Raw genomic sequence first — 9,574 nt, 5'->3', positions numbered from 1 at the left:
AACATGTTTTTGGACCAGATTATTTACTCGCTGGTCCAAAAACTTTGTGGAGATTATAAAGTGTGTATTCTAAATGCCTAAAACACCCTTCCAGATCTAATTAGTATCAATACATAACATATGTATATCATATTAATATTGATACTTAGTAGTATCAATACTTAACAGTATCAATACATATGTTAATATGTATTGATATGTAGTAACATGTGTAGTATGGTAGTAACATATGTAGTATGTAGTATCAAATGTATTAATATGTTACTACATATTAATATGTAGTAACATATGTAGTATCAATACATAACATAACACACATTGGTATGTAGTGATGCTTATGGAGAGCATAAAGGAGGGTTTTACATAATACTATATGTTAGGGTTAGCATAGTAATTTTACTCTTTTCAAACCTTTTTTGGACTAGCGAGTAAATAATTTCTCCCGCTGGACTAACCATTAACCCGGATCGGATTTAGTGAACTAAACACCAAAGTTCTCTTTCTGAATTCTTCGGTTTGTCGGGTAGAGATGACGAAGTATCGGTCCGCGTAAAACATCACTCACCCGTAAATCCAATCATGTTTCCCCAACAAAAATACGCACAAATCTACTGAACTCTCAAAACTCTCAATCATCAATCGTTATTCGTTAATTCACCTGTAAAAAGTTTTTTAAAATCATGAGATTGATGGAACCCATAGATGTATTCAAGAGACCAAATCTAAGTGAAAAAACCTTTGATCAAATACAATATCAGCAACGAAAGGGAAAAATGAAAACAATATGAAATCACATATAACTAATACCTCAGTAGAAAATCATACAATAAAATTTTCCATTAAAAATTGAAGTTTTGAAATCCATCTTACCTGACTGTTTGTTCATAAACACCGTTCGTTCACCTACTTCTATTTCTTTTATTCATCAACAAATGAGTATCTAGGATAGATTTGTTCCTATTACATGATGGAGAGAGATGAGTTGTGAGTGCGGAAGGGGTTTGATCATTTTCGACTGTTGAGTTTATGTTAATGGGAATTGCATTACACGATCGCCTTTTTTTACAGATTTTAAACACTTGGATACAATGTATTGGGTGTCCGTGCACGTGCTGCACATGTAAAGAAGTAAAAAAAAATTTGTTTGGCAAGGTCAACCCTCTCCATTTTTACCTGAACTCTTTGCTGCAATTTGGGATTGATAAGTGCCTAAAATACATAGTTTGAATATCAATTTCGTATGCTTTTCTTACTTATTTCTCTTGTATTTTTGTATGTTACGCTTTGTTTTGCTTGTATAGGTGTTTTGACTCGTTGGAGTAAAAGAATAAGAAATAAGTGAAAAATTAGCAACAATCGTCATTTCACAGGCAAGTGCTATCGGGAGCCCAACAGAGGATAAGGGGAAAGCGTCTGGCAGGTTTGTTAAAGACAGACATGAAATTCGATAAAGGGCACCTCCTCCTTTGTGACTAAACTTGGGTCTAGTCCAGTTTTTCTACACAATTCAGTTTCTCAATACTGAGCCGAGAAGAGGCTGCTGCCAGAATCCCAACGCCGGCAAGCCATGGTCAAGAGAGAATTTCGAAGTCGAAATGGGGAAGGCATCTGTGGTTCGAAGTGTTTGAGTTAGGAGGTATCGGACAGCAAGAAGTCAAGAACCGAGAAAGCAGGTGAGAAGACAACAACTCCTGCCATTGAAGATTATGTTGATATTGGAGAAGATTGAAGAGATATTTTAAGAGTTTGTGATGCATTATAAATTGGGTTCTAGCTGATTCGAGTATACAGCGATTCATGAGAAGATTGAGTGAAGATTTGATTAAGAGAAACCAGCCAAGAGAATGAATTGCTGCCACTGATAACAGGCAGTATATAATGAAGATTGATGGTGATTTGATATTCTGAATGATCTAGGAAATTTGGGCTTATTTTACATTTACATTCTTAACAGGGAATGAGATTTTGAGAGCTTAAGAATCTACAGCAAGCTGAAGACTGTGTCATCACCAATACGCACATATAGTGCTTGACAAAATGCCTGACCGCAGGTTATGTTCTCAGGTAGGTCTGTTTCACGACCAATTTCTCTGCCAAGATTTCTTTGTTCTTGCCAGTGCTCTGCACCCAGGGGTTACCTTCCGGAAAAGTATGGCTATCGTGGCCGAGTCTAAAGACAGTTTGAAGACCAGGGCGAATGATGAAAGTTGTACATTGTTTTGTGTTCTGATTTGAGCCGAATATTCAGTGAACAAGGAGGTATGTTGATGTTGTTGCCGTTAATAATTGTGATTGAATGGGTCAACAACAGTTTGGTATATCAAGATATCTTCTCGCAGCTAGCCATGGGTCTGTGTGTACCATGGATTATGAGAGCACTTAAAAGCCAGTAGGGAATCGAAGTTTGTAGCCGTGGGTCAGGTGGGTTGTACTCGGAATTGGGTTCAGTTTTGAGCGACAAGTCAGGGAAAGAAGTGAGCTGGCTATGATTGAGACTTGTTTTAGAAGTGCAGATAAACAAGGAAAGTTGGTAGTCATCCTATTCGAAATTGCAGGTCTTGGAGAAGGTATAAAAGGGGCAAAACCTAAATCTACAGCTCATCTCGTACCCCTACTCAGAGCAACTGCAATGGACGAGTAAACCCAAATTTTCAGTAATTTTCAGTCGAGTGGGTTGTCGTAGTGGGACGGACCATCAAAGAGTAAAATCCAGACCAAATTTGGTCTGCGATCAAGACAAAATCCAAATATAGTCGGGCATTAATATAATCTCCGCTACGCATCAGGCGTTGATATAATCTCCGCCATTCATCAGGCATTGATATAATGTCCGCTGCACAAGGAACGTTGATATAATGTACGCCTGAAACGGGGCGTTGATTAAATGTACGCCCGATGGGGCGTTCATAAACTTAACACGCGAAATGGGCATAAACTTAACGCGCGAAATGGGCCGTTCATATACTTAACGCCCCACTCCATTTTCAACTTCACAATTTATGAAATTTTAAACTTCACAATTTATGAAACTTGCATGGGGCGGGCTTTATACCTCCGCCCCATTTTTTTTTTCTTTTTTTTTTGTTTCTGAAGCGTATACTATAGCAACGCCCCACTCGGGCGTTATCTTTACCAACGCCTGATCCCAGGCGTAATGTTTATCAAAGCGCGACCAAATATACTCTTTTCCCACTACGCCTCATGACGGACTAAACACAAATTTGGTCTTTTTTTTAGTCTTTGGTCTTTGGTTATACTCGCACCACTGTGGACGCTCTCACGACTGTTATCGCCACCACCAACAGAGAGGAGCTCTCTGCTCCTCTCCAGTCATCACCACTTCCATTCACACACCTGCATCTCCCATCTGCATCTCCATCAACATAGCATATCGTCACAGTTGCATACACAACAACAGCACCTGCATATCATCTTCAACACCATCTGCATATTCACATGCACCAGCACCTCCACGATCCATCGCCAGTACCACCTGCATACATTACCAACAACAGCTGGAGTTCAGTTCCATCCTCCATTCACAACAGCAGCTTCCATCACCAGCATTCCACCTGTTCGCAGCAACTCCAACTCGCACCAACGTCAGTACAACAGTACCACCTCCACAGTTCCAGTGAGGATGCCAATAAGTGTAGTGTCTTGTAATTGGCATAGCTAGTTGAGAAAGAGAAGAAGTTTTGTTGTCAAAAATTCTAGAACATCGTTCTTTCCAGATGAACCAACACTTTGCAGAGGCTAAAGCCATAGAGATTGAATCTCCGTTTCCTAGTCTCCAAGTGTTGTACATACAATGAGAAGTAGAGTCAGAGATTACTCCCTGGGATGCACAAGGTGGCAGATTCCTAAATCAGTCTGATATATAACCTTGATGTCAACCCTAACATACACTTGTATTGTTGTGCATACAAGTGTTGTATATAGAAGTAGACTGATATATAATCTTGATGTCAACCTCAACATACGAGAGAAATAATAATGAACCCTAAATCCCCAAATTATTATGTCTATATCAGACATACAGTCATTGAGAAATAATAATGAACCCTAAATCCCCAAATTTCAGATAAGAAAAAGAAATCTAACAAAAATCAAATAAACGAAGAGAATTCAGAAAACAGGAAAACAAAAAACAAGGTGAAATTTTTAAGAGTTCCTCTCAGACGAATGCCTCAGTTAACATCAAGGTTATGAATATATTATCAGTCTCGTCATCTAGTTTGACATTAAGGAACCCTATTTCTATTTCACAAACTCAAAATAAAATAAAAATTAAAACATCGATTGGGATATCTATTCAGAAAAACGAATTGTCATTTTTTCACAAGATCCATCACCAACCAATAATGATTACTTCTTACTTCATAAGATTTCTTCACAAGATTCATCACCAATTAACTATGGGAGATGCGAAACTTGTTCAACGAAGGTTACTAAGCCTAAAGAGACACAGACCTTACTAAAGAAGGAAAGAAACTTTAGTCATTAATTTTCATTTGAAGTATTGGAAAAACTCAGTCACCAACTAGTATTATCAGTAATTAATTTATACTGACAACACTGCATCATAAGAATCGGTCTCATTTTGATCTGAATGCAATGAACCAAAGGGACCTTTGCTTAAAGAATGAGCAATCCACAAATGTTCAAACCGTGGACCGATCAGATTAAAGACCGGATCCTATTCAATTGTTAAATTAAGATAGGAATAAGGAATCTCATTTGAATTACTCACTTCAGAGTAAAAACAATCAACTTTTAATCAAATAATTTTAAGGCCAGAACATAACCACCTCAATTTCTTTTACTTCAAAAGAATATATTGCGAGAGAAAGAACCATCAGAGACCAATTTTTATCCCCAACAGCAATATTATTACTGTACGGTCCGCATCATGGTTGGCCCTAAAGGACCCATCATTTGGTTCTTTCTCATCTCAAAACCTTAGTTGCAATTTTTTTCAAAAACCTAATAAGATCTGAACAAAGATGGAACAAATTCAATAAAGTTGATTTGAAGGCTCAGAATAGTTATGGTGAGTCGTTTATCAGCAACTGATTTAAAAAATCACTCTGAGTGGTGCATGACTTATATATCATCATAGCCTCTAAATCTACTTATCTAATTCGATTGCAGAAACAAAATCATCAAGAACAGAAACAAAACTACAAGATACAAAAATCATCGGCGATCTAATTAGATGAAAAGAAGGGGGAAAAAAAAAGCCTACTGGATAACTTGGAGATGAATAGAGAGAAACGGTGAAGAAGCACCGTCTGAGATGATGGTAACAAGAGAACATCGTCTACCGCTTTTATATGTTTTGACGACCAAAGGGTTTTCTAAACCCTAGCTTTCTTTACTGTCAAAAGACAATTTTGACCCTTAAATAACCTGTGGACTGGAATTGCTTGATGGCCGTTAACCAAAGACAGACTTAAATCAGAGATATCATATACCGGTTTTTTACTACACCGCTTATGAGTCACAAAGACTATGGTCCAGCACTCCTGTCCATGGAATTCAGAATAGGATCCATCGCAGGATCCGAAATGATTCACTATACCAAATCAAGGGTTTAGATGCAAGACAAAAATGGTGTAAAAAAGTCGTAGATAAAACCCATTTTCAAGGCACGGTAAAATAAATTCAGGATCTAAATTTATTTTTGAAGACGCATCTTGATAATAAGGGAATTTAAGGTTTCCAAAGTTTTTGGGGTTTTGATTATTGATGTTTATTTTGTAAAGCTAAACTTCTAAATACAATGAGTTTTGATTCTATATTACGTAAGTAAATAAGATGCTCAATTTTTAGAGTTTGTGATTGAATTGTTTATGAATTACGGGTTTACCTATCTACACTTTATGGATACTTGACAATACAAATTATGAGTTATAGTTTTATCTGTTAAAATTATCAGACCAGGATGTTTGTAGGTAGGTATTCCTTTAATTTAAGTTAGGTTGAAGAGTATATTTGTCGAAATATGACAAATATGTGTGTCTGTTGACTCTCCAACAACAATCTAAAAATAAAATAAAAATGTGTGGCGTTTTATTTACTTTTGAGAAAAAAAAAACTTTATTAAGATAAAAATGAATATTTATTGGAGTATGGGAAATGAGACAAGCAAAACCTCATACACGCCAAAAAGAGCATCAACAATATCACAACAAAATAAGTTATGATTAAAAATAGTTTGCGAAGATAACCATTGAACATATCACATAACGTAAGCCAAAGAATTAACATTTTCTTATTAATATAATTAGTTTCACGTAAACTTTGGATATGCCTCCAAGAACTCCACATTACGTTCTTTTCGCACTCTCCTCAATATTGCTTAAGGCAACGTAGAAAATAATTTTTTTGTTTTCCTATCCTTTAACGAACCAACATACTAAACTTTGAAGGTGCGACTCTAAATATCTAGTACACGATCTAACATAAGAGAATGAAGGACAAAAATACCCCATATTAAGCCAAGAATAAATGACATGTATCCCCAATCGACGAGCTGCAAAAAAGGACATTGGTTTGATTAAATTTGTATACGTTGATGTTGCAACATCTTTCCGGTTGGAGGTTGAAAAGGAGAGGATAAGTAGTATACCACCAATTTTTCTTTTTGGGAACCTATATGGAAAATCCTTATACAATCTATACATTGGGTTACGAAACCGTATATAAGATTGTTTTAGAAAGGTGAACTTAGTATGTACAATATTTTGGTACACAAACCGAATTCCGACAAGGACAAGTCTTGAAATCTATATTTCAAAATGTGAATTCAACAATAACGACTTGTGTAGGTTCTCTACAGTTAGATTAATACTATATGGGTTTAATGACATACAACCTGTGATACTTTAGTTATAAAGATGAAGCAATATAATGCGGAAAATAAATAACACATGCACCAAAAAAAATTGTTAACGAGGAAATTATAATATTGTGGAAAAAACCCAAAATAAACACACACTGATTTAAGTTGTTACGTAAATTGCCTACTACCAGATTTCAGACTAGATGTAATACCTGATTTTTGCGCCTGTAAAAACTCCTAGTAGAACACCGATTCTCTTTAGGAAATGCTCTTGTAGATATTATAACATAAATTTAGTTTTCTTTATAAAGTGCTCTTGAAAAGATTCTAGCAGAACGTTAATTCTCTTTAAAAGATGTTCCTCAACAGTGAGGGTTTACACACTGCATAACATAATTGACTTTCCTTCACTAGAACATTAAATAATCTATAGATATTCATCTATCAAATCTAATGTTTATGACAATAACCTAGATACAGGTTCCGTAACTATCAAAGAAGATACATTGCATGCAGACCCGCTACACAGCTGGTCATAACATTATTTTTATTATTAAAAATTCCTAATGAAAGTGCCACATGGTGTGGCTGCTGGGATTCGAGCCCAGGTCTCCACGGATATATATGACCAGTTGTGTAGCGGGTCTCTCTCTTTTTTATTTTTTTTTCTTTATTTTTAAGACCCGCTACACAATTGGTCATCAGAACGTGCAAGAAAAGAGAAAATACCCGCTACACAGCTGGTCATAACGCTAACAAGAAAAAAGAAAAGACCCGCTACACAGCTGGTCATAATATGCTAGAAAATAGAAAAGACCCGCTACACAACTGGTCATAATATGCAAGAAAAATCTTGAAAAAGAAAAATAAAACGTTAACCACATGCACTTTACGATCCCTAAGTAAAGTCTTCAAAATTTCACTCTTGTTCGTGAAAACAAAGATGTGGAAAACAACCTTATGCAACTCACACACAATTTTCAAGGGATGGTTTGGGTAACTACATAAAATTACTATTTATAGTGAATGATCAATCGTAAGTTGCTTAGAAACAAAACCACCTTGTCTAGGAAAGGAAACACCAAGTACTTCACTAACATAGGCCTATAGTCATGTATTTGTGGTTTCAGTTCGCGAACTGTCGCTAAAAGTTCGTGGATAGTTTACTATTCACGAATTACCTTTAGCCGCACATTTCTGCTTTAGTAAATATGAAATAACTAAGGTATCAAGTACACCACAATCTTTTCGATATCATCCTATGCAATACACACCTTTTGTAATCCAATACAGACACGAGCTGTCAAGGAGATTACTTAAACAAGATGTACACTTGATATATAGCGTAAGTTCAAAAACGAACCAATCTACTGGGATCAAATCAAGTGTTGATTAACGTACATTGTTATTACTTTAAAAATAATTATAACAATATCTATAATGCGGAGAGTAAAGTAAAGGCATGCAACAAGATTTTGTTAACGAGGAAAGTTGTAAGGCAGAAAAACCTCGAGACCTAGTCCAGTTTTGAACACTCTCAGTATTAAGCCGCTATACAAATTGACTACAACAACTTCGTATAGTTGAGACCAAGTAAACTAACTCCAAGTTACTCAGTTCCTTCAGTATATTTGCGCCTACAATTTGAAAAGGAAAGGGTACCCAAATATACCTCAAGCTAAAACTTTTCCTACCTATAAGTCCTTTCTCCGAAAGTGATTGTCTACGGATTGAGTCGAGACAATGCAACTAATCGGTTCACACTTCGTGTGATCGTTTATGGATACAAGATCGAGACAATACAACAACGAAGTATGTTTACTTGATAAAAAGGCTCAGACTTAACCAAACTCAATATGATTGCTTATCAAGTAAATAGGAATCGACGTTTGTGTAATTTACTTTAATTATAATAAAACAATTATAATGCGGAAATATAAAGTAAACTAGTGTGTAACCCGTGCTAGGCACCGGGGCGTCGATTGGTGTGGCGGGGCTTCGCGCCGCCCCGTGGCCCAAATCCCTTTGGAACATTTAAAAATTTTGATTAATATATTATTTTTGAATCAATAAAAAAATGTGATACCTTTGGATATTCAATATATTGTGGAGATATCTAATTTATGTATGTAATATAATATAATAATAAAAATAAAAATAAATATTCTCATTATAATTATACTTGTGCACTAAGAAATAGTAAATCTTCTCATTCATAGTTAACAAAGCAAATCAAAAATGCTAATTTTACCGTAAAACTTGAGTTTTGAATCACGACCGCATGAAAATCATTGCAAATATGATTTGTAAAACTATGGTTTTCTAAAAACAATTATATCTTGTTATGCAATTAAATATGATTTATAAAATTTTACAGTTCTCTACATCATTTTTCCCACTAACTAATACTATGCAAAAGTGCATTTGTGCAAGAAAATAACGAATAGATATTTATCCTGGCATTTTTAGGGGGGCTTCAAAAGAATTAGGGGCGATACAAAAAGACAAAAAAGGTCACCCAAATGTAAAATGTAGCCATCCCTTATCTCCCGTTTTTTAATGGCCAAACTACCCTTTACAATCGGGAAGTTAATCCACAATCGGGAGTATATTTAGTTTATATAACTTCCGAATATAAAGTATCCCCAAAATAAAATCCTTTATTTTTTGAATTTTGATTATCCTATAATCTGTAGAAAATAAAGTTATTTTATCCCAATTAAAGTA

The 9,574-nt window shown here is 35.5% G+C and overlaps 1 non-coding gene across 1 annotated transcript; it reads right to left on the bottom strand.

Annotated features, from left to right (window-relative positions):
• Positions 1-5,035: 5,035 nt before the first annotated feature.
• On the bottom strand, positions 5,036-5,125 carry LOC113342041. The gene has a single exon (XR_003356358.1). It is a non-coding gene; the product is annotated as a small nucleolar RNA Z221/R21b (small nucleolar RNA).
• Between the last annotated feature and the right edge of the window lie 4,449 nt (positions 5,126-9,574).

The sequence above is a fragment of the Papaver somniferum genome, chromosome 1 (genome assembly GCF_003573695.1).
Source record: "Papaver somniferum cultivar HN1 chromosome 1, ASM357369v1, whole genome shotgun sequence".
In the NCBI taxonomy this organism is placed as follows: Eukaryota; Viridiplantae; Streptophyta; class Magnoliopsida; order Ranunculales; family Papaveraceae; genus Papaver; species Papaver somniferum.
Note: the sequence above shows the minus strand (reverse complement) of the source record. Positions and strands in the feature narration are given on the sequence as shown.